The sequence below is a fragment of the Lepisma saccharinum genome, chromosome 2 (assembly GCF_977018435.1).
Source record: "Lepisma saccharinum chromosome 2, izLepSacc3.1, whole genome shotgun sequence".
NCBI lineage: Eukaryota > Metazoa > Arthropoda > Insecta > Zygentoma > Lepismatidae > Lepisma > Lepisma saccharinum.
In genome coordinates this window covers 104,433,720-104,460,736 of record NC_139230.1, presented here as the reverse complement: position 1 = coordinate 104,460,736, position 27,017 = coordinate 104,433,720, and the positions used below count along the sequence as shown (strand labels likewise).

Below are 27,017 nucleotides of genomic sequence, written 5' to 3'. Positions count from 1 at the left end.
TTATTATTATTATTATTATTATTATTATTATTATTATTAGAGTTTATGGATTTCCACTAAGATATTTTTTGTTTTGTATTTCTGTATTAATTTAGGGCAGATTACGCCTGCTACGTAAGAAAGTTTGTTTAATTTAAAGTTTGCTGAGTATTTTGTTACTGTTATAGTATATAAAGTTTCCTAAATGTATGAGGTATATATATTTTGTTTTGCTATTTTGGAGATGGTGCGATCAGCATCACTCTCCAACTACTTTTTACCACATGTACCCAATATTATTCAGGCTTAGTGAATCCTAGAGCATATTTATGCAGGAAAGAGGGCTTGAAAATTTCGATCTCAGATAACCCACAGCTATCTGTCAAAGTATTTTAAAGGATATTTTATACTTAGGGGAGAACGGGACAAGTTGATACAATTTGAGAGCTTTATTTTTTTTTTATGTTGCTAGCAAGAAAGTAAAACATGTTACTACTCGATAGCTTAACTCTTTACCTTTATAAAAAGCACATAAAAATTTCACAGATATAATTTGTAAGCTGACGAGGACCTAATTAGTAACGCAGGACGCAACGTATCAAATTGCTCCGTCGCGGGGCAAGTTGATACTAATTTGAAGTAGATTGATAACGATGTGACATAGTTTGATTAAATAAGACAAAATACAAGAAAGTAATTTTGTATTAAAGTTTAGTATTCAGAAGAAGCATACAAACATGAACAGAATATCGTATCATGATGGATAGCCTACATGCAGTCAGTCAATATCACTTTCTGTTATGCACAGTGAACACAGGTGTACATAGAACTATCGTATCCGAATTTCAAGTGAGCCCATCTACTGCAGGAAATGCATTGTATCCATTTTTCACCAGGCTTAGAAACTGAAAATGTTTCGAGGCAAATTAGACACAAGCTGTCTTCATCTTCTGACTCTGACTCTGAATTATTATTCTTCAAATATTTTCTGTTTGGTATTTTCTTCTTTTGACCTTGAGTTTCTCTTTCGGTGGGTCCATTATTTATTTTCTTACTACTATTATTTGCTGACTCCTTTTACCTTTTTTCAAAGAATGGCACAATCTTTTTTAACTCTTTCTGATCTCAATAACTTATTGTTAACTCTTGTTCCAGCTTCATTTTCTAATCTGTTCTTCACTGGTGTGTCTGTAAGAATTGACGATATCATTCGTTGTTTCCCTTTTCGATTTGCTTTTCGTTCTCCAGCCTTAGGGTACGGACGTAACTCTTCTGTGCTTACTGACACACGAGGCAATTCTTGATTGTCACTGCTGGTGGAAGGGGTGGCTTCTAATCCCAAGACGTTGGTTTCAGAGATTCTACTTCCATCAGGTAAACGATCTTGCTCATTTTCTTCGGCCATTGGTCGATCAGTTACGGGACATGGTAAATAATCTTCTTCAGTAAAAATATGTGGATTGAATGGCATGATTCCCGTTGCTTGAAAGCCTGATATAATATTTTTTGGTTAGAGCATTGGGTAGTGAACTCCTGGTATGTCGTATATAGTAAAGGTCTTCCCTAGATTGCTGGTCATCCAACTGTCAATTGCTGCAAAATAAACTTCTTAAAAGTTCCATTAACCGATATGTCCAGGGGTTGGAGTTTGTGGGAAGTATGAGGCGGAAATGACAACATAATGATCCCGTTGTCCTTGCAGAAATTCAAGACTCCAATCGACAAATGAGAATCATGATTGTCCAGTATCAATAGACATGGGTGATCTTTACTTGACTTCACATGGCTCGGAAAGTGTTTCATAAATAGCAAAAATGAAGACGCTGTCATCCATCCTATGGGATATGAAGTTCAAATACAACCACGGGGTCCGCTCTGAATAAAGTGAAATATGAACATTGGGGCCACGGAGTTTCCAATCGCATTTACGGCAGAGGCAAGTGTTACAATTGTGCCCCTTTCTGCTGACGTTGCCTTGGCTACTTGACGTACACCCTTTTCTGCAACGATTTTCCCAGGGCGCTGAACAGTGTGAATACCTGTTTCATCGGTGTTCCAAATATCTTTGCTCTCAAATTTGAAGTTCTCCAGAACAGCTTTTAAGTTAGTTCTAAATCTTCACTGAAAACATGACGATGTTTAGAGTAACCCATTCGCATTTTGGTATCCTCACTTTGGTTTACTCCTTTTTTATTTTTATACCTCATAAGAGTCATTTTGTCGATTCCATATGTCTTTGCGGCATCTCTCAGTGACAAGGTATCATTCTTGACATCGGCGTAGGCTTTCTTAAATGTTCCAACTTGTATTTCATCTCGACCGGTCTTTTTGACGTAATCCTGGACCATTTTCTGTAAACAAACAAACAAAAAGTAATTAGAAGAAGCTGGGTAAAGTTGATACACCGTATCAACCCGCCCCAATTCAGCCGTATCAACTTTCCCCAACAGGCGGCGCCATTCGATTAACGAAATATAACGTACTACAGACCACAGAAAAACAAACAACAATAACCTAGTTTTCTTACCTTTTAGTGGCGCAACAAACATCCACCAAGACAAAATTATCCACAGTTCATGTAAGCCCACCAGGAGACTTCAAACAACATCCAAAAAAGTTACTTTACACCCCGAAAAATACACTTGGTCGGATAACTTCGCGCACAAAATTGTTCGTTAGCCATGCACACGCTCAGACAATTGGGACTGCTGAACGGCGTCTTCTGTTTAACGGACATTACCCAGCGCATGTGCGTTCCCTCGTAAATGGCAATGTATCAACTTGCCTCCGTCTCAACTTGCCCCGATCTACCCTATTATGTGCTACTAGAATGTCAAAGCTTGTTTCATTTTTACGTCCGTACCGCTGTTATTGTATATTTAGCTAAGGCTTACTGGTTAAAGTACACGAAATGTGTAACATTTCGACTATTTGCACTTGAGATATTATATAAGGCTAAACTTTTACTGTAACTAAAAAAATATGTGTCTATGAGGACTGAAATCCCTTCACCGAGGGGTCCATATGGGAAGCTTACCAACATTGTCTTCTTCTCCATTTAATATAACCATTTTACAGTATATTGACAATTTATAGGACAAAACGAAGTTCACAGACGACTATATGGATCATAGGTCCACTTGCCAAACTTTTCTTACTATGCTAGAAGAATAATTTAGCTTTGTGTCCTTTTTCAAGGAATTTTTCAAGAATTACTGGTTTTCTTGGGTAATTTGCATTTGCTTTATTATACGAGGCTACAATCACTATCTGAGGACTAAAATCTTCTGATTGAAACTAGAAGCTTAGGCTGTAACTAGGCACTTAGAGTGATATAGACAATTTATAGAACAACACGAACCTTACAGAGGATTGTTGGTGAATTAGGCCCACACGCCAGAGCCTTATTAGCCTGCAAGAAGCACTTACAGCTAATGCTACGAAGAAATAAGATTAATTTTTTACTATTTCACAAGAACGCTATCTATCCTTTACACATCCAATATTTGTTTTTTCAAGCAACTACATGTACCAGAAGCACACGGACCTACACTAACTAGATTTTGATTTATACTATATCTGTTGCTGAATGTATCAATAACTATGATTGTCTATATTTCTGAGAAATTACGCAAAAGCAGACTACCCGATGTAAGTATCTCAAAAACAGATTTTTCTATGTAAGTATATTTTATTGAGTAAATTATTTAAAAGATCAAACAGGAAAACGGCAAAATTCATTAAATGTAGTTCTATAGTATAGGTGGTTTCAGATATATATATATATAAAAACAAATATTAGATTTCGCCTTTTTTTGCTTCTGAGGTTAATCGCGACGCTAAGGATAAATGGCGAAGGAATGTAACGGAGGAGAAACAGTCCCAAACGTCATGGGCTGCATATACTACAGAGATATTACAATAGGTGCAGGTTCTACCACTAGAACATTTCTATCATAAAAATACCGGTTATACTGTATTGTTAGTTAAAGATTATGATATTTGAGAAACTTAGAATCTTACTTGAAAATTTTAAGGTAAATAATAATCTGTTAGACTGTAAACTTATTTTATATCTATTCTGCACAAGATCCGATGAAAATTTTAAAAATTGTAATCGTCCAGACAGGGACTCGTACTAATTTATATATCAAAGTTTTGTTATTTAGAGAGTATGAAGGTGTACAAAGTTAATATTTGTACCTATCAGTGCAACTAACAATTATATTTTACACACAAAATATAATATTTACAGTTAAATTACTAGAATCAGAGACTAATATTTTACAGTACTTGAATTATTAAGCCCTAGTCAGTAATATAATGCATCAGAAAGTTTCTTAATTTTATATTACGCATGCTATTTTGCGCTATTCTTAAAATGTATTTCTAAGGCAAATTAGTTTAATTTTCTGTTTATAATGAAATGCAATTGCACAAGGCAATGCATATTTGTTTCTTCAATACTTACAAACCAAAAATTATGCTTATTTAATGTAGAACTAACAAACTAACTCTCTATCGTTCTTAAACCCGAAGGTTCATGGCTACAGCAACATATGCCTTTCATCTGTCCATTTCCTGAGCAAGATCTATATACTCTCTTCTAATTTCCATTTAGGCCCATCTAAACTTTATCCCTCGATTTTTATTTTGGTCTTCATATTAGTCTCTTACCATCAGGTGTCCCAAAAAGAATCCTGTAAACTCTTATTTCCTCTCCCATTTGTACCACATGACCTACCCACCTAAGTCTTCTTGATATAATCATTCTAATAATATCTGGACATGAATACAAATTATGTACTTCTAAATTATGTAACCTTTTCCACTCATCTGTCTCTTTTTCCCTTTTAGGCCCAAATATTTTCCTAAGGATCTTATTTTCAAATACTCTCAATTTATGTTCCTCTTTCAATGTAAGTGACCAAGTTTATTTACTGTATTTAACATCTATTAATTGTAATTAACAAACGAATCTAATTACTATGATATGTTAAAATCTTATAGTGTAGTTACCATATTTTTTTCTATCAGTTTATTTTCAAATTAATATTATTAGGTATAGTTTTTGATTTATAACTATTTTGCTATTTTTATCAATTTATCTAAAAGTACACACAGACAAACACATGCGTACACACCTTTACGTACATAGATATGCATTTTTCAATATTTTAGTATGAAGATTGCACTTTTTGCTATTCAAGCAACGGCAGGAAAGGTAGGATTTCTGAGAATTTGTTGTAGGTCTTATTTTGTCCAAGTACAGATTACAACTGAGCTGGGAGACTGTTTTGAGCCTTTTCATGAGAGTTATTTTTGTTTGTTTTGTATTTTATGTTTATTATTTGTCAATATTTAACTTTATTGGCATTTTAAATGCTATCTTAGACAAATTCAGCTATTTTAAATTCTAATTTTTTATTATTAACTTCTGTAAACTTATTTTAATTTTACATTACCATATTTTACTTTAACGACAACAAAGCAATCGACTAACAAACAATACTAAGACAACTAACAAAAACATACTTTTATAATTTTTAATTTTAGAAAATAGTACTTTTAAAAGTTTAACTTTGAAAATTTGAATTTAGCCACTTTGACTTTACTAATGTACTTTGAATTTTTTTATGTAAAATGAATATTAAAGAAAGTAAAAATATACAAAACAAACAAAAAATATCTAAAGATAAACAAATAAGAAGCGAACAACCCAACTTAGATAACTCAAGCAGCAAGAAGAATAAACAGAAACCAACATAGAATCCAGAAAGATAAATCAATAGCCACATCCATAGCACAGATACTGAACTACATAGCTGAAACCTTAGAGAAACACAAAACTTCAAGCACAATATATCTAGATCTCTCCAAGTCATCGGATAGAGTAAAAACATGGCTTGCATATGGACAAACGTAACAACATAGGAATAAGGTAGGCAGCCAATCCTATTTTCAGTACAAAATTCCAATTACTCAAGTAAGCTATATCATATGCAGTACATATGAAGAGCAAATTAGCAGATAAACCATCACGCAACTTTTAGCTGCTGAAAAGACTAAGTATAATTTATCAGAAAAATGCCTACACAACAAACTAATTTACCTCTGCATTAAGAATACTAAGGCTTCAAAAGTGAACACTAATAATAATGTTCAAACTAAATTATAGGGCATCTTGCAAAGGATTATTACTCCCTACATCTACAAGTATATAACAATTATTCTAAATACTACGAACTTGGGCCAAATATAGTCAAATACACAACACAAGAAGGAAACATAATTACAAGTAGAGCAGCAGACACTCAATATCTCAAAACAATCAGGTAAAAATATTCTACAACAAACTGCCTCATAAGATAGAAATGCTAAGTCCCCAAAACATATACAAATACAATCAGTAAAAAAAGTACTTGAAAAGAGAAAACTCTCTACAGTCTCATAGATTTGGTGGAAAATAACATCAAAACTTAGAAGCATTCACAGTCAAAAGTGCTCAATTTGCATACAGTTCACATGAAACTTTGATGAAAAGGCTCAAAACAGTCTCCCAGCTTAGTTCTCATCTGTACTTGGACAACAAAAACCTGCAACAAATTCTCAGAAATCCTACCTTTCTTACCCTTGCTTGAATAGCAAAAAGTGCAGTCTTCATACTAAAGTATTGAAAAAATGCATATCTATGTACGTAAAAGTGTGCACGCATGTGTTTGTCTGTGTGTACTCTTAGATACATTGATAAAAATAGTAATATAGTTATAAATCGAAAACTATACCTAATAATATTAATTTGAAAATAAACTGATAGAAAAATATATGGTAACTAAAGTATAAGCTTTTAACATATCATAGTAATTAGATTCGTTTCTTAATTACAATTAATAGATGTTAAATACAGTAAATAAACTTGGTCACTTACATTGAAAGAGGAACATAAATTGAGAGTATTTGAAAATAAGATCCTTAGGAAAATATTTGGTCCTAAAAGGGAAGAGAAGACAGATGAGTGGAAAAGGTTACATAATTTAGAAGTACATAATTTGTATTCATGTCCAGATATTATTAGAATGATTATATCAAGAAGACTTAGGTGGGTAGGTCATGTGGTACAAATGGGAGAGGAAATAAGAGTTTACAGGATTCGTGTTGAGAAACCTGATGGTAAGAGACTAACAGCAAAACCAAATAAAAAATGAAGGGTTAATGTTGAGATGGACCTAAAGGAAATTGGAAAACTTTACATAGATCTTGCTCACGACATTGACAGGCTTATGTCGCTGCAGCCATGAACCTTCGGATTTAAGAACGCTAGAGAGTTAGTTAGTTAGTTAGTTAAACATTAAATAAGCATAATTTTTGGTTTGTAAGCATTGAATCTAACAAATGTACATTGCATTGTACAAAAACTATGTCAACTTTGCATTATAAGCAGAAAATTAAACTAATTTGTCTTAGAAATACAATTTAAGAATAGCGCAAAATAGCATGCATAATATAAAATTAAGAAACTTTCTGATGCATTATATTACTGACTAGGGCTGAATAATTCAAGTACTGTAAAATATTAGTCTCTGATTCTAGTAATTTAACTGTAAATATTATATTTTGTTTGTAAAATATAATTGTTAGTTGCACTAATAGGTACAAATATTAACTTTATACACCCTCGTACACTCTAAAGAACAAAACTTTGATATATTAATTAGTACGAGTCCCTGTCTGGGTGATAACAATTTTTAAATTTTTCATCGGATCTTGTGCAGAATAGATATAAAATATGTTTAGAGTCTAACATATTATTATTTACCTTAAAATTTGGCAAGTAAATTTTAAGTTTCTCTTATATAGTGCAAATAGTCGAAATGTTACACATTTCGTGTACTTTAACCAGTAAGCCTTAGCTAAAAATACAATAACAGCGCTACAGACATAAAAATGAAACAAGCTTTGATATTCTAGTGGCACATAATAAGTATAAATACTCCTTTAAAATAGTTTGACAGATAGCTGTGGGTTATCTGAGATCGAAATTTTCAAGCACTCTCTCCTGCATAAATAGGCTCTAGGATTCACTAAGCCTCAATAATATTGGGTACATGGGGTAAAAAGTAGTTGGAGAGTGATGCTGATCGCATCATCTCCAAAATAGCAAAACCAAATATATATGGAGCCCTACCTCATATATTTAGGAAACTTTACATACTATAACAGTAACAAAATACTCAGCTGACTCTAAAATAAACAAACGTTCTCTTCTAACAGGCGTAATCTGCCCTAAATTAATATAGAAATACAAAAAAATATCATAGTGGAAATCCATCAATTCTAATAATAATAATAATAATAATAACATCAACAATAATAATAATACATTCCGTGGCATAACTTTTAGCCAAAACTACTTTTCCTTTAGTGTGTTTGAAAATATTTAAAAAAATACCAAACTCTGTTAAAAATTAGTGAATGCCGGATACAAAACAAAATAAATAATAAAAAAAATACAAACTCTGCAAAAGAATGTGTTAAAAGTTGAAAAAATGTCTTTGTGCGTCCAAAATATAATAAAATTTCTTTCCTGAATTGATTAAATTGTGTTCTTTGAGTAATATTAACCTAAACTTGTAAAGTAAACAGACAAAACTCGACAAAATATACTTTGTGCGTCCAAAATGTAATAAAAAACATGTTCCAATCTTGTTATTTGAGTAAAGATAGGTATAAACTTGTAACATAAAATGTTAAAACTTGGAAAAACACACTTTGTGTGGTCAAAATGTAATAGAAAATCTTACCTGAATTGTTAAAATCAAGTTATTTGAATGAAAATGAGGATAAACTTGTGAAATAAACAGATAAAAGTTGAAAAAAAACACACTTTGTGTGGCCAAAATGTAACAAAAAACACATTCAAATCGTGTTATTTGAGTAAGAATAGGTATAATCTTGTAAAATAATAATTTAAAGTTGGAAAAATATCTTTTTGAGACCAAAATATAATAAAAAATGTTGCCTGAATAGATGAAATCGTCTCATTTTGGTAACAAGAAGCCTAAACTTGTAAGTAAAATAAACAGACACAACTGGACAAGGCACATTATATTTGTGTCGAAAATATAATAAAACTCTTTCTTGAATAGACTAAATCGTCTTACTTAGGCAAAAATAAACCTAAACTTGCAAAATATAAGGGCAGAACTTGACAAGACATATACCTTGTGCGTCCAAAATATAATATAAAATCTTGCCTAAATGTGTTATTTAAAAAACATAAATTTGGAGAATAATAGGAAATAACTTAACAAGACAAACTTTGTGTGTCCAACATATAACAAAAAACTGAGCAGAATATTAATTGGCGGCGTAAACCGGTTCAACAAGCGACGCAAAGCTTCAAAGTTTTGACCTTGACTGCATATTACGAGACATAGTTTGTTGTCTGGTTCAACCCCTCCCTTGTCCTCTGCCACAGTGTTGCATACCTTTCCTCTGTTCTTGCGTTCTGGTTAATCTTGAAAATCCGGTTCTGGAAATCTACCGACACGTTTTCTAATTGGTCAAACAGGTTCTTTCTTTGTTGTGACGTTCTGACGTCATTTGACCTTGACTGCACATCCCCCAAATTCCGTTCTCGTCTACCTACGCCGACTTCACCGTCTTCTGTCTAGCGTATTGAATCACCGTCTTTCATAACATATAGTAATAATTATATGTTATATAATTATTACCATTACATATCGTTGGTTAGAGTACCTGGACCGTCCTAAATCGTAATTGAACTTTTACCATTACCCATTACCACCATTCATAGCGATTCATAAACCATAAAATCTTATTTTCAATACTATAAACATTAATATTATTATTTTATACATTACATGCTTTACAATACTGAATATAAAATCATATGCATAATAGCATTTAGTACCACTCATTATCTTCTATTTACATATTTTTCATAAAATGAAAAATGAAAAATTCATAAAAGTTATAAATATGCAAATACATAAATGTAAATTATTCTAATGATATGTAATATTATTCTAAATTATGTAAATAAATTCTACATAAATTCAAATGAATTCTAAATACATGCAAATAAATTAGGCCCCACGGCACAAACAGCCACTAGCGTATTCACATAGTACTTTGGCCCTTGTGCCAATAAATGGGCATCATGCACATTAATAATACCAATTAATGGCACCCTTGAAAGCGTGCCTTGCAATTTGCTGGCAATGGGATGTCAGTGAACTTCCTTTAGGGTCTAGCTAACCGTTAAACTAGAATTATGTGCATTATTTTCATTACAACAATAAATGACGAGAGAAACACGAAAACATGTTACCTTAACCTACCTGCTTAGAATTGAGCAGAAATCTTGAAAATCACAATTGCCTTCCAGATATACGCGATTTTTCCACAAGAAATAACAAAAGAAATAGACGCCGCTTGCAAATGTCATCAACGGAAGACAGGAAAACAAAGCGGGAACAACACCAATATTGCCAATTTCACACAGATCTTAATTTCTACAAATACTCCTCAACGTGCCAAAAAACTGGGCAGTGCCAATTACAGGAAAGTTTACCCTATATCTATATATAAATGAATCAGGAATCCTGTAGAATAACGTATATATACATGTGTTGGGTAAAAATATACTCAACAATAATAATAAAAATATATTACAGATCCTCTCACTCTCATTCAATCACACACTCTCACACTCATGCTGCAGGGATAAACACAAGGTACATTTACATCGAAAGATGGCAAATCGCCTCTTTTGTTTATCTTCTGTGTACTGTGAATCATTTCGAATTTATACTAGCCTTTTAGGCTTCCTTATGGTTTGATGAAAATACGCGGACCTAGCGAGCTGTCACTTATGAGACGCGATTAGCTACTTGGCGTTATAGTTCTCAGAAATAAAAATAATTGAAATTTCATTTGTCGAGGCACTACTATGCAAAGAGAATCAAGTATACACTAAATGAAGGACATAAGGAAATTTACTTTACTGCAAATACACGATTAATGATAATAATAGCTATGGTAATACCAACTAGGACTTATTAAAATGGTTAAGTTGGTTATGGTGATTAGAACCTAGTATATATCAAAGAGCACGGTAAAAGTTAAAACAAATAAATAATTAATTATATAAATACTCTGCGCGAGGATAGGAAAAACAATAACAAGCCGTAGTTCTTTTACATTTATGAAATATTTCGAAGGGCGAGCGAAATAGGTTCTCCTTAATTTGTAAGATTTAATGAACTTTTGATTAGATTGGTCAAAATAATTAGTTATTACAGGCAACGTTGTTCAATTTCATTTCGCTTTACCTTATGGCGAACCAAGACGACGTGGGTGGAAAAATGTTCACTCTCACACGCAAAGAGATAACTGGCGAATACTATACCGACTCAATGGACGCGTGGTTCCCCGCTGATTACGACGGTTTTCGGCGTGTCGTCCCGACGTCACTCGCGGCACTGTGGCTATGCCATTCTGCCCGACTGATGGGCAGAATCTGCCTCTTGGCGTACTTCGACGTAACATTCATTCCCTTTTTCATAACAGTGACGAAGATGGGGGAAAACTACCTGGGTTATGTCCATCTGCTCGTGGCGTCACGCCCGATCATGGCTTCAATGGCTGTTCGCAGTGGCGGATTACCAAATAGGCCCACTAGGCACGTGCCTAGGGGCGGCAACTCTTGGGGGCGGCAAATTTTTTTTCCAGAATATCAAGAATAATAAAAAGTGTCTTACGTACACAGTGACAATTTAGACCTATGAAACCAATGTTTCAAATCAACGGTTTGCAACACTTTCGCTTCATATGAAAGAAACCTTGATGTATCGGATTTATGTGTTACGCGTATCAAGAAATGTTTCGTCTGCTCTGCCTCCTTCAGGCGCCAATCAATTTGTTTTTAACCCCTGCTGTGGCTTTTATCGCTTACAATGACAATGCAAGCCGACCAGCCTTTTGTTGGTTTGTTTTTGTAAATACATATCCCTCGATCTTCCACTAAGGGTTTGTTAATGGCCAGGCAGGAAAGAAGACTGATTGTTTGAAACTCGCATCTGTAACAATGCCAGTCTTAAAAAAAAAATAAACACATAAACACTGCTGATAAGTGAGTGAGTGAGTGCAGCTTTCGCGTGGACCGCAACTAGTTTTTGTCTTACTATATTCTCTGGCTGGTGCATTCAGTTTGTTGCTAGTGCGTTTGCGATTTGGTGTTTTTTTTTTATGCAGCAGGCAGCATGAAGCGAACAAAGTTAAGTGGGGCGGCTTATCGTAAACTTGCAAACGAAAAGCGTGAAAGAGAAGCAATCTTACAGAAAAAGCTTGGTAGAGTGAGATTACTTTCGTAACATCTCTGGCTGTTTTGCATTGGCAGCCTTGGAGCGAGTCATATGTCCAGGAGTAGCCAATCAACAAACGAGCCGCTGGCGTCATCTCTACCCAGCACCTATCGCTATCCCTGTTGCTCGCGCTCTGGAGTGTTGGTAGGCTCACTAACTGGACTCGCGCGGTCAGCTGGAGTTGTTATGAAAATAATCTGACTCTACAGTGGACACGTTTTTTATGCGAAAGGAACAAGTGATTTCCGAAAGCAGTTCAAAAATTGAAGTGGAAGCGGCTACATCGAGTGATCTCTGTGAAACGCAAAATGTCGAAAATATTTTGGGTTTAGTGGAGGAAGAAAGTGCACCTGAGGTAGTGTCCTCTCAGTTCGTAGGAGTTCCTGATTGTGACAGCGAGAGTGCAAATTTCGTTAGTGACGATCCTGCCGAGTGGTGTCTGAATGAGTCTACAATTGACATCCTTCTAAGACGTGGAATTAATCAGAATGCTGAAAACGATTTTTCTAAATCGCAAAGACTCATAGCAGGTAAGATAAGCAACCAAAGTGAGGCGGATGCGGCTTCATTTATGACTGGTGAGTGGTGAATTTAATTTCTCAATACATTACATAATTTTAGGGATAGCACATACAGAAAATGAATTGTTTGTTATTGATTTTTATCCTTTGTTTTTTTTATTTCAGTATGTTCACTAATTTTTATATTAGCCTGTAAAAATACTGCAAATAAGTTACTACTTTTCTTTCGAGAAGGGCGCACATTAAGTTTGTGCCTAGGGGCGGCGAGGAAGCTTAATCCGCCACTGGCTGTTCGGTGATACGCAGGACGTTGTCGTCGTCCAGGGCTGACATCGTTTCATCTCGCTCTCTCTCTCTCTCTCTTCTTCTTCTCTTCTCGGCGTACCATCTGTTATACTGGCGTCGTTGTACTGATGAAGTGACTGTCTTCTCTCACATAGGTTGGCGATTCGAGCTGTCGTTGTGGCGTGGCTTTCATTTCAGGTTAGGTGTCGTTAAGCAAGCGTCGTGGCCCTGTCTAGGGTGACCAGATATTTGTTGACCAAAAAGAGTATAGTCAATAGGTTGAAGGTGCGCATGCACAAAACATAAAAAGAAAACGAAAAGAAGGGTGGCTATTTGTTATTGCTTGTATTATAGCCCCTATAAAATAGGCCTACACTCTACAGATTCAAATTACTTATGGGTCTAATGTAATTAGCTAATTACAAATACTTTCTTACCAATGCTTTCTTGAGTATGTTTAAGACGTTCTTTATTGTGGTCATGTCCACATTGAATTTTACTTTCAAAACTTGTTCGAGTGTTGACACCAGGAGTGTACTTTTTTCTTCTCGCCAAGAAGTTTTAATAACACTGAAGAGTTTTTCACAATCAACATTTGTACCAGGCAGAGTAGAGTAAACAAGAATTTTATAAGAGGCGCAATCACTTTTAAATTTGACCCAGCCTGTACTAAATCTTTGTACACTGACCTCCACTTACCCATGATTGTTTCTTTTCTTTCCCCCCAATCTTCAAGATGTTTTTCAACGGCTTTTGAAATTGCACAGTAAGTGTCAAGAATATCGTTATCATTAAATTCCATTGAATTTGAATTATATTTTGCTTGTTGATGGATATATGAAAATGACTCTTGAAATTGTTCATACGAAATTCTTGAGTCAAGGAGTAGATACCTCAGTTTTTTGACATCTTCAAAAAAACGAAGTGACCATGTTTCTAAGTATTTTACCACTTCACAATAAAACCTATTTGAAACAGAGTATGCATATTCCTCCTTCATACTCACTTCTTTTACAAGTTTCATAAGTAAACTTTTTGCTGAGAATGGGAAAAAGTTCTGTTCTATTCTGTAGGAGTTGAAAATATTGAACAGAAACTTCAATTACTGTTATATCACCCCTTTCAATTTTTAAAATAGTATCATTAAACAGGAGTAGCTGTGCATGCAGAAAATATAGCCATAGTTCACTTGTATCATCTTAAAAAAATTGACTATAACAATTGGGGCATTTTCCTCACTCAAAAAATAATCCTTTATTGCTTCATACTGACGTATAATGAAAGTAAAGAGAGGAATCTTATCTTCGAGTGTTATAAAAGACCCTCATAATGGCACCCAATAAATTCACAGAATCCTTTCAGATTTTCTGTTCTCACAGTAAAAATACTAAAATGATTATATATTTCGAAAACCAAGTTCTCAACATCTATGGCTATTATTTTCGCACAAGGTACAGAAATTTCATTATGTAGAATATGAGCTCCACAACAAACCATATTGACTTACCGTATCCATCAATACACTTGAAGAAACTATCCAACTTACGTGTCTCAGAAACCAATGAACATTCTGTGTGTGACTTCGATTTTATATGTTGTTCAATATCATATTTACCTTTGATTTTATGGAAAAGAGTATATTTGGGGATTTTTGCAAATTGAAAAGAGTATAGAGTACATGAACCTCTAAAAGAGTATAATACTCTTAAAAAGAATATGTCTGGTCACCCTAGCCCTGTCCCCTTGGCTTCAGGCATGGCAGCAGTAATCGAAATACCCGAGGGTCCCCTCTCTCTCGTAGATTTAGACGCCCATGTTTATTCACTGTCTCTCCTTACAAGAAGGGAAAAACAACACATGTGGAGCACGTATAACACGTAATTTTCACTGCCAAGGTACTGTCACTGTGGTAAACTCTCACAACTATTCACACGACGCGGTCCATAAATAAAACAAGCAAAGTTCTGCGTCTTGCGCGAAGTGACGCGGAGATAGTGTTCGTTCGGATCCCGGCAGAAAACTGTATCAACCCGCTCGAGTTTAGGGGTATTTAAACTCGAAACTTCAAAAATTAACCACCCAGAAGGTGCGTTAGCTTCGAAATAATGCTGGACGGTTGTCTTTCTCACAGCTTCCCAGCTTGTCACTTTTGGGTCTGGGGCTAAAGAAGAAGAGCAGTCTTCACAAATGTTGCGAAACGAACACCCCATCGGTCGGCATCTTTGGACGTTCTTCCTATCGCTTGATACGTAAAAGTCACCCTTAGTGTCAAAAATTCCACAACACGTTATTGCTTTCCTACCCTCGCTTTCCAGAACACCGAAAATCCAAGAAAAGCCAGAAAGCACAACTGGCTACAGAACTTTGTTACAGTATTATGAATTTCAAAGATACACTCACATAAACTAAAAACTATGTGACAAAAGCAACTGTCATAATGTTTTAGTCATCAGACTGATTAGTATATTCATCATCTTGGCATTTAACACATACATAATAGGCGTTGAATTTTGTACAAGAAAAATGTGACCACAGTCCACACTTCCTGCATGTTATCCAGTCTTGTGTCTCTTTATTAGACCTCTGGAACCCTGTTAGATACTTCAGGAAGTAGCAGCACTTTTATGTGCTAGACCGACAATTAATGGTAGGTGATATATATGCATTTTTGCACCTGGATGCGACTTCATAACGTATCATAACTTGTGGTTTGTGTGTGGTGGATAAGACACCAGAACAATAATTCCATTGTTCCTGCAGAAATATACGACAGATAAGACCAAGTGTGATACATGGTTGTCGAGGAGCACAAGGAGTAGTTAAGGGGGGTTATAGCGTACTCAGTTTGTACGAGCCTAACCTAACTATTTTAATAAGTGGTGCTAAACTAACTTAACTATAGATTTGAGGACAAATCATTGTTGCTAACTTAAATCTAACTCCTTGAATAGGAGCGACAAACTTAACCTAACTAGATGGAGAGGGGGAGGGGAGGAGGGAGGACAACGAGAGTGACGTATGACCTATAGGCTAACCCAAGTCACGTGATGATGACGTATTACGATATGAGTAAACCTAACCAGATGGGGTAGGGGAGGAGGGGGGAGAAGAGAGACAGAAAGAAAGAGAGAGAAAGATAATGAGAAAGGGAAATCACATGATGATGATGTATTACGATATAATTAAACCTAACTCGATGGGGAGCGGGAGGAGGAGAGCGACAAGGGAGAAAGAAAAATAGATATAAAGAGAGAGAGAGAGAGAGGAAGGGAGAGAGAGAGAGAGATAAAGAGAGAGAGAGAGGAAGAGAGAGAGAGAGAGAGATAAAGAGAGAGAGAGAGGAAGAGAGAGAGAATGATATCACATAATGATGACGTATTACAATATAAATTAACGTAACTCGCGTGTAATGTTATAAAGTAACACAAGTCAAGTGATGATGACGTGTTACGACATAAAACAGAAGGGGGAGGAGGAATGATAAGAGAGAGAGAGAGCTAGCGAGAGAGAACACTGTATAAGCTTACCATTAGCATATTTAAAACTGTGTGAAATGAGAGAGAGAGAGAGAGAGAGAGATCCAAGATGGCGGACAAGGTGTCCAGAAGAGAGAGAGAGAGAGAGCGATAGAGAGACCGAGAGAAAACAAGAAGAGGGAAGAGGAATATGGAAAGGGAAGAGAAAGGGGGAAAGAGAGAGAGAGAAGAGAGAGAAAATACAGATCAAGAGAAGAACGGTTGAGAGATAAATTACAAGAGAGAGAGAGAGAAATAAAATAGATGAGAGGAAGGGAGAAGAATGATAGATTGACAAGAAATAGTGAGATAAGACAGATCGAAAAAGAGAAAGAGAGAGATCGACAGAAAAAGATAAAAATAGATTGAGAAGGAGAAAACAAGACGAAATTGAGAATCAGATATAGATAAAACGAAATGGTATCACAGATTGTTAATGAATAAAGAAAATCGAGATAGAGGAAAGGTGAAACGATCGATAGCGATAGTGAGACGATGGAGAGGGAGGTAGAGAAAGAGAGTGAAAATTGCAAAGAAATAGGTATTAACGCATATAACATAGAAAAATAGAGAGGGAGAGAGAAAGGGAAAATAAGCTTACATGTGTTTCTAAATAGATCGACGTTGTTGGAAGGATTTATATCGCATGCTTTCCAGCGAATATTTATGTTGCTTCCATCTCTGTGAAAGACGGACTGGTATCTCGAGTCTCCGTGGAGTAGCAACAGATCAAACTGTTGACAATAAGAAACGCTGCCTGCACACACATCGAACACGTGATCTTTGAACGACAAACTGAGAATAGGGGCGGGAGGGATATATTTTGTTTTTATGCGAGAAATATTGCGCCGCTGATACGACAAGAGTAATGCGGACCAAGTGTTCATCGGAGATGTCGAATGTGACAATGTGCTTTGTCAGCCATTTTTTTTCCACGCTAGAGCACGTACGACTGGAAATGTTCCCACGGATTCCGAGAAGCATATCAGACTGTGAATTGAAGGTTTATGTTTTGTAAGAATGCTCTGTTTGAAGAGTATGAAAAAATACAATAGTGGGTTCGACTTTATTTTTTCCATACTCTTTTACAAATTACAGATACTAATTATGTTTCGTAGGTGCTGCATGGTATAACCGTTGATGCAAAACAGACTAGCGTAGAAACTTAATATATATGTTAACGATGATTTGTAAATGCTTCCAGATATGCCAGTAAATGTAAAGAAGGGTATACTACTTTTTTCCAAGTTCTACAGGATTCGATTCTTGGTGGAGATACATTGAATAGTGATTCTGGTCGCACTATATTCTCCATGTCCATTAGTCAATTTGAGCAAAATAGAAACCTAAGGTATTGGAAGCGATGAATCCCAGGTAATGTGCGAATGGTAGCATTTTATGTTACGGGGTCAATATAATATAACGCATAATATGATTACAAGATTTTGGATGTAGATAATATCTTTATAGGCAAATGAAGATGGCGACCGGTATAAATTGAAAATGTATTAAGATATAAATTAATTTTGAGCTGATTTCATCAGAGGTACTTGGAGAGAAACCAGGTTGCTAAATCGGATGATTCCAAGTAGGCGAACAACTGAGAGAAAGAAAGAGAAAGAGGCGAAGATGTCGGATTGAGTGATTCTAAAATAATTGACAATGATAACGTTATGTTGTAGCGTTAAGTGTAATAAGTTATGAATTAATCAAAGTTGGTCGACGGTATAGTTCCACGATGGCGGATATTGGTAATCATATGAGATGATACGAAGATATCAGGTTGATACCAAGATCGCGGACAATAATATTGTAATGCTTAGATTCGGGCATCGATAATATTACAGGGAGAGATCAAGATGTCGGACTGAGTAAATCCAAGATAGTTGGCAGCGATAATATAATATTTTGCGGCGATTAGCGTATGTAATTATGAATAAATCTAATATGGCGGACAGAATAATTCCAAGATAGCTAATATATATGGTATAATGGAGAAAAGCTAATACGTCGCACTGAGTGAATCCAAGATGGTGCCGAACAATTATGTTAAGAACGACTTGGTTTGTCTGAGAATGTTAATAGAGATTTGTAATTGTGCAGAAACTTGAATTTTGTTATTACAGCAAATTGTGAATGATAGTTATGCACTGTAAGAACAACAGGTTTGGTTGCCAATACACAGGGTGAGATCTGCTCAGAAACTCGAAATGTGTCACTCTGAGCAAGTACGAAGTATATCTAGACGTTGGTAGCTAATGAAGCAAAATTTGTTTTTATTGTGTGCATATCGACAATATTTTATGTTGTTGGCGTTGGAAAAACAGAACGTAGAACCGAATTTAGAGTTCTTGTTACAATGAACTTGTATATGTCTTTCAAAGTAAAAAGTTGGGAAACTCGGAAATATTGTTTGTCAAAATATATTTCTATTTGAAGGCAATTTTTCAAAGCCGTAGTTACTTTTCCAGAGATGCAACTTGTTCTCTGATAGAGTATTTGTTAATCTCAACAAAAAGATAAAGTTGTCGCGTTCATTGGTTCCCCAGGCGGCTGCCTTTGGAATCGTACCCTGCCCGCCCCTCTTCTAATGAGCCAGGACCTCCTTAGCAAGACCACCCCAACAAAGCTCCAGGCAACGCGTTGTTGCCATGCTTTAAGAGCGCGGCGGAGGAAAGTCGACGCGCTGCACTCAAAGCATGACATAAATAAATAAATCGACACAGATAATTAATTATGGTGTTTCATTATTTCTGTGACCCGAAAATACATCATAATAATCATCTGATTAGTCCAATCTTGCATAGCATTTTATAACGTTTAATAAGAGAATTTAATGTGGATCAAGTCTCGTCCAAGTAAATGAGTTTGCAACCTTCTGAACGCAGCTCCTGTAGTCTCCGTAGAATCTCCAAGTAACAATTCTCGCCGATTCCATTATTACATTCTTTTTCCTTAAGCGACCAAACTGAAAACCAAGTTTTTTTATTAGTTCTCGAAGCGTTGTTTCTTCATCAGGGAAGTCCGACACACTTTTTAAAAGTTGCAATAGTTCACTCACTGTCGGTGACTGTCCTTTACTATAGAACTTGTAAATTTCGCGTCTAATGAAATCACAAGTAAACTCGTCCACTTTGTTAAATTTTCTCTTTTTATTTCCAGGCTTCTTTGGTGTGACTGGACCTCTCCAAATCACATTTCGCACGGTTTTTCTGTCTAACTTTAATACTTTGGCTGTCTCTGCAATGGCTCCTTTTCCTAGCTTTTTCATTTCGACATATTCGTGCACATTACACACAAATAACTGACTTTGTTCAACGTTTTGGTTTTGGATAGTTTTCTGTTCGGTGCTCCGGAAGTGCTTGGTTGAGGATTATCTTGGTTCGTTGAATGATCTGGAACTTCGGTTGTGTCCCATGGTCGCCACATGTCGATACAAACTCTGTTTTCCCGTAATATTTGTAAGATATAACAATAAACTAGATAAAAAATACACTTGTCAATCCAAGAATACGAACTCGCATACGCACCTCACACCGCTCTCTTGTTGCGGAGTTTGTGAAAGGCGGCGAAGAGAAGGCCTTGGGGGATGAAGTGACTTGGCAACGTCCAGCCTGTTGACAGCATGTTCACCCTGCACGCGTCGCAGGATTGCAATATTCTCAAGGGTGGGAGGATCTGGTTTCCAAAGGAAACCGGCGCGCTTTGATGCCGCCTGGGGATCCAAAGAACGAGGCAAGACAGTCGTAACTCCGGTTTCATCGATATTCCACCCAACATGTGGATAAAAATTATGACACATTCTCCTGAAACTCTTTCACATTTTGTCTTTTAAACTCGTCGCTCTAGCCAGACTGGTTGCCTCTGGAGTTTGTATTGAGAGAGACGGATGGCGTTTCAAAAAAACAGATAGCCAGATGTCATTTTGATATGCCAATTTCCGGGAACAACAACTTTATTTGCTATTGCATACTCATAAGCTAGACATCGAACGTCCCCTGTTGTTAGGGCGAAGTAGGTCTCTGAGCTGAAAGTAATTTAGTTAACTAAATCAGTCTCTTGCTTGTTTGAAAACAACTGCCGAGGTAGACAGTATACAACGTTAGCACTTTCCGTTTTGTTTCCTAATAAAGCGTGCAAGTGTCCTTGAGTTAATACCATGGAATTCGGCAGCTTTCAGTAAGTAAGTACGTAAATTCCATTGGCGACAGTTTCTGTTGCTGTTTTAAACAATTAAATAGACACAGTTCCACGATTGGTTTTCCTGACGTAGTTTCATACCATCCTGCAAATGCAAAGATAGTTTTCACAATTTTTCGTACGGGGCAAGTTGTTACGTATCCCACGCGTGTTGCCATATTTTGTTTCGTCGCTGCACCTAACTTATGCATGCAAGCGAATTAGTGATACATCTAATACATAGATAATATAATGTACATTTAAAGCATATTGATGAGAAACTCTTACCTTACAGTACAAGAAAACACGATCACTTCAAATGGGTTTCGATGGTTTTTCAACAATTCTAAGATAAGCACTTTTTTAAGAGAACTTTGCAGAAATCGACTGAACCGTCATGAATTTTCACTCGCGACTGGAAATCAAGAAGACACAACTGTGATAGCGAAAAGAACGTCCTGCCCTCTATGAACCCTGAAATAAATTGAGTATAACAACTTGCCCGTGTAACTTTTAGCCCCGGTCTCCCTATGTTTCCAAATTAACAGCTAACAAGATTTTCAATGAATAATATCCATTCTTATACCTAGAAATCAGTTATCTGAATCATCCATATATTGCATTAACGGGATATTTTTACAACAACTTGCCCGTGTAACTTTTAGCCCCGGTCTCCCTATGTTTCCAAATTAACAGCTAACAAGATATTCAATGAATAATATCCATTCTTATACCTAGAAATCAGTTATCTGAATCATCCATATATTGCATTAACGGGATATTTTTACATAAACTTTATCTATATTTCAAATAAGAGTCAGGGAAAGACATATTGCTATTCATGATTTTTTTCATTTGACATTTTGGTGTTCGATATGTAGTCTCTCCCTGATTGTATCGTCGTCGTTTTTTAATCAAGGAGTCCCGGGAGGAATTCCCATAGAAAATTGCAGGGACATGCTGGCTTATCTTGCGGATCGTAGTATTCACAAACCTATCTGCAATAGTTTCAACCCAAAAAATCGGAAACTTGGAATTTCGTTAAGAAAAAACTGCAAATTTAAATTCGACCAAATTCGAATGTCATTATAAAACAGATACATCCATCCGTTGTTATTGAGAACTCCCTGACCCTATTTACCCATGACGCCCACTGGGGGCGCTGGATGAGATGAAGGTCCAAAATTGTGACTTTCTAAATAGCTGAATTATGCATTTTTGATACCGCTTTACACGGAAATGTGAACTGATGGCGACCATCATAATATCAGTTTTCCCGAAGGGAAACCATCCATGACATATTGTGTCTTAAACAAATCGCATGAGTTTGGCGATAAATGTATCCATTGATAGCAGATATGTTTTTTGCCACGCACTAGCGATTGTGAAGATCCCGTTGAAAACTAGGGCTCTTTTCCCGAATTCAAGTTGTAGCCACCGGAGTTCCAACTCGCACGTGGCTCTGTTGGCCCGCAGATTTCTGATTCTCATTTGCGGACATCTGCTCTAATGCTATTGAGCTCCCAATAGTAAAGCAGAAAAAACGCACGAAAGACGCTCAAAATTCGACCCTCTCTTGAGGGTGCCGACGGAAAGAAAAATACGCATAGTTTATAACCAGGCGCACACAATGACTATCTCGGATTTTTAGTATCTCGTATGGTAGTAAGTAATTACAGAGACCTAAACTGCAAAAATAACGCATTGTTGCAGATTTTGTAGGTTTTCAGTTGAACGTCCATTGGCTCAAACGTATCAATGATTAAGATGTCAAAATTTGCCCACCCACGAATCACACAACAGCTACGAAATCGAAATCCGGACATTTGTACCCCGCGGGCTCCCACTAACGACTTTCACCGCCAATGTCTCGACCCGCTCTCAATTTGCACGTCCTAATTTTAAATGACTTGAGTGCCACGCGATGTACGCACAGAATAAGCCCTCTGCGCCGAAAATAAATCTTCTTATGCCTATATGCAGTAGTCTCTCCGCAAAGAATAGAAAACTTTAAAATTAATAAAACATTGTAAAGTTACCATATTTCAATGAATTCATTTCTCCAAAATGACCCTCAACCAATTAATGCATTTATGATGGACAATGTCACGCTTTGTCGTCCCATGCTGCTTTGGGAGATTTCCCCAACGCACAGAATCTATACTTTGCCTAAATATTTTTTTGTGCAGAAATAACTTCATTTTAAGAAAAATTTCCAGTAATATTTTAATAATCAGAATAATTTACACATTTATCTTCATGGTGGGAGACAGATATTGCATTCGTCATGTCTACTTAGACATTACAAGACCAATGGAACGCAACACTACTTTTCTCAGACTTCAGAACTGCAAACGTTTCCTTAAGACTTTGTTTTATCTTTCTTATTCTTCGTTGATTTTGCAGTGTAATGTAATTGTTTATTTTCTTGTGAAGAGCTAAATAAGATTAGTTTAAACTTATTTGTTCTAAGAAAATTTGCCTGATAACGCCAGTAACGCTTGCAGATCACTTCGGAATGAAATTTCTATACCTTATGACGCCAAGTTGAAAATACTTAATTTACAGACAACAACACCCACTTTCCATAATAGCAACACTAACCCAATTTACAGACACGTGCGGAATTCCCCCCTCTGAAAAGAAAAAAATAAACATTTATGCACTGTCACGAACAACCAAATTCATATGAAAGAAAATGTTAAAGAACGGAAATATGAACACAAAGAAACAATGAGCCCATTTATTGAGTTGAAACACATGTTTCATGCTTGTATTGTCAGTCAGCTGATTTAAGAGAACTTGAACAGAGCTTTTCAACCTTAACTGAAGCATATACTAGTTTAGTACCAAGGAATGTATCTCCTTATTGAACTAAAATATGTGAATCAGCTGTCAATACGTTGATCGTGAATATTACCATATATGGTCATGTGACCTTCAAGAATTTAACAATACCAAATGTACACCATGCAGTACAAATCTGTAATATACGAGGCGCATCCACAAAGTAAGTTTCCCTATTTTTTTTAAAAAAAAAAAAACAACAACACAGTTTCAGGAAACCATTTATTGGCAACAGGTACAGCAAAGGTTCAGCTATTTTTCAACATAGCAACCATCAGAATTGAGACACTTGTCGTATCGTGGTATCAACTTTTGGATCCCACTGTCGTAGAACTCTGTCGCCTGTGAATGGAACCAGCGTGTGACAGACGTCTTCAGCTATTCGTTGTTGCCAAAACGCTCACCGGAGGACAGGAATTTCTTGAGGTGCAAGAAAACGTGAAAATCGCTGGGAGCCAGATCAGGACTGTAAGGTGGATGATTAAACAACTCCCAGCCGAATTCCGTCAAAACAGCTGCTGTGCGCCGAGCCGTATGTGGACGAGCATTGTCATGGAGGAGCACAACACCTGCAGTAAGCATGCCACGCCTCTTGTTTTGAATGGCACGTCGCAATTTCCTTAGTGTTTCACAGTAATGGTCAGCGTTCACCGTTTCACCTCTGGGGAGGAAGTCAATGAGCAAAATGCCCTTCCTGTCCCAAAACACGGTGCACATCACTTTCTGTACCGACAGCGTCTGTTTGAATTTCTTCTTGACCGGAGATCCACTATGCCGCCAATGCATTGACTGCTGCTTGGTTTCCGGGGTGAAGTGCGAAATCCACGTCTCATCGCCCGTGACGATCCTGTCGAGGAAATCATCGCCGTCATCATGATACCGTTGCAGGAATGTCAGTGCTGCTCCTGAACGTTTCATTTTGTGTTCGGGTGTCAGGTTTTTCGGCACCCACCTGGCACACAATTTTTTGAACAGCAGGCGCTGCGTGACAATCTCATGCAACACGGATCGCGATATCTGCGGAAAAAGGCTACTCAACTCCGTAATCGTGAAGCGACGGTTCTCTACGATGCGCTGCCGCACCAGCTCAACCAGATCGTCAGTGATGAGGGACGGACGCGCACTGCGCTCTTCATCATGGACACTTTGACGACCTTCCGAAAACTGCCGACACCAGCGACGCACCATCTGCTTACTCATAATGTTCGGCCCATAGACCTCACAGAGCTGACGATGAATGTCAATTGGCGCAATGCTTTGTGCATTCAGGAACTTTATCACCGCCCGAACCTCGCATGCGGCGGGAGAAGGAATACGAGCTTCCATTTCGGACCACTGCTGCCTCGCTACTGGCATGCGGCGGGAGAAGGAATACGAGCTTCCACTTCGGACCACTGCTGCCTCGCTACTGGCGCCGGTCGGGATCTGTCCGCCTGGCATATGGTTGATACGTCTTAGCTCTGCTGCGCAAGCGCAATTTACACGGCTCATTATGTTTACTTTCACAGGAAAAAATACGGAAACTTACTTTCTGGATGCGCCTCGTATATGATATATGTGACCAACGCGAATTTAACAATATCAAATGTACATCATGCAGTACAATTCTGTGATATATAACGTCCAATATTTATCATACCCAAATTACCACTTTATATATAATCAAATATCACACGGGTTTCGCTGGAGATGTTAAGAATTCAATTTTCAGACACCCACATCGCGCTCGTCCACGCGGTGCAAACAATGATTTATTCGTTTTCCAAAGTACCACACGGATCACACGCTAGCATGCTATGAAATACGTTAACAAACGGGTAGATCTACCAACCAACGTCTATACATGAGCTCATGCAACGCTAAAAGTACATATGCAGCTTACCTCCATTGTGATATCACGAGGCAAAATCAGTTCCTCATCCCACCTTGTTTTGTTTCAGAATTCCAAGTCCAGCTGGCCTTCCCAATGATCCGAGCTTATTCAAAACATTCACTCAACCTTTTTGGCCTTTAGGCAGAGTAATGTAATCGTGCAGCTCAGGCCTGCACGCAGAAATCCGCAGATATTCGTCACCGTTTTTTTTTCATTCCCATGCCTTTTCTCAACGTCCATCACGCGGGAATCTTCGCTCTCTTTCTCTTTCTTCCTCTTCTTCCAGTACTCGTTCCCCCCATCCTTTTGTGCACAGCACGATTGTCTTTGCCAAATCAACAATTTACATGTTTAAGAAACCACACGTTAACATGCATGTGTATGTGTTAAGAATCCTATTGTAATACATATTGATATAAACTTTTTACTTTTAACTATACGATGACACTTAGATCAAAACGCTGTAAATTTTATAATTTTCCGCCATAACTGCAAATTGCCCATGCGTGCAGCGGCCGGCACTTCAAAATGTCCCCGTGCATAAGCAAACCGCAAGCAAATCGGATTTCAAACAAAGGAATTTACTTTGTTAGGCAACTGACAATTAGTTGAGGCGTAAATCGAGCATTTATAAGTTAAATATGTACACCGGCCAGAGCCATCTAGCGACTCTTCGCGTAACCACGGAAGCAACAAAGTTTTATTACTGCATTGACATTCCACCTGTCGTGAATTCTCCACACTATAAGAGTGCATAGTCTTTGGACGTGATTTGGGCTACTTTACCCCAGCACACACACAGGAAACTCAAATAACCAGAATGCCTTATAACAGCTCGTCATATTCTGATGCCTTAAATTTGTTTCATTTTCTCCAACCAATAGGTATTTTCTCTGGCTGGTGTATCTTTCATTCCGGAGTTCATGTTAAAATCTTGTTCCTTTATGAGCTTCATTTCCTCTTCCAGTTTTTCCCTTGGACTGATGAATAGTCAACGGGTTGAAGGTTTTGGATGAAAATCTGAGGAAACTGTTGAGAAACAGCTCAATGTACCGGAGAGATCATAGTGTGTTTTTGATATAAGAGAATCTTGCGAACTGGATTAATTCTCACCTTAGATGTCGTAGTGTTCAGGTGTAAACAGTAACATTTTTTTAAGTTCACAGAACTGTTAATCTCTCTCCACCCTGGATTTTGCGTTGTTGCAGGTTCTCGAGGCCCTTTAGGGTACACATCCAACAAAATCATCTGTGTGGTTGTTTGTTGCCCTGTGTCTTGTCCACATAACTGTTGAGTGCCCTTCACGTGTAACAATGTGCTCTCTCGCTAGTGTAGCAAATATTCAATGTGCCGCCATATTCATTTCACCGACGGTACACATAATAACAAAGTAAAATTAAATTTGTTATATTCCTAACACACTGCTAAA

The 27,017-nt window shown here is 36.9% G+C and overlaps 1 protein-coding gene across 5 annotated transcripts in view; it reads left to right on the top strand.

The window, feature by feature from the left end:
• Ca-alpha1D (Ca[2+]-channel protein alpha[[1]] subunit D) overlaps positions 1–27,017 on the top strand; it is a 1,588,055-nt gene that overhangs the window by 1,240,089 nt on the left and 320,949 nt on the right. The window lies entirely within an intron of this gene.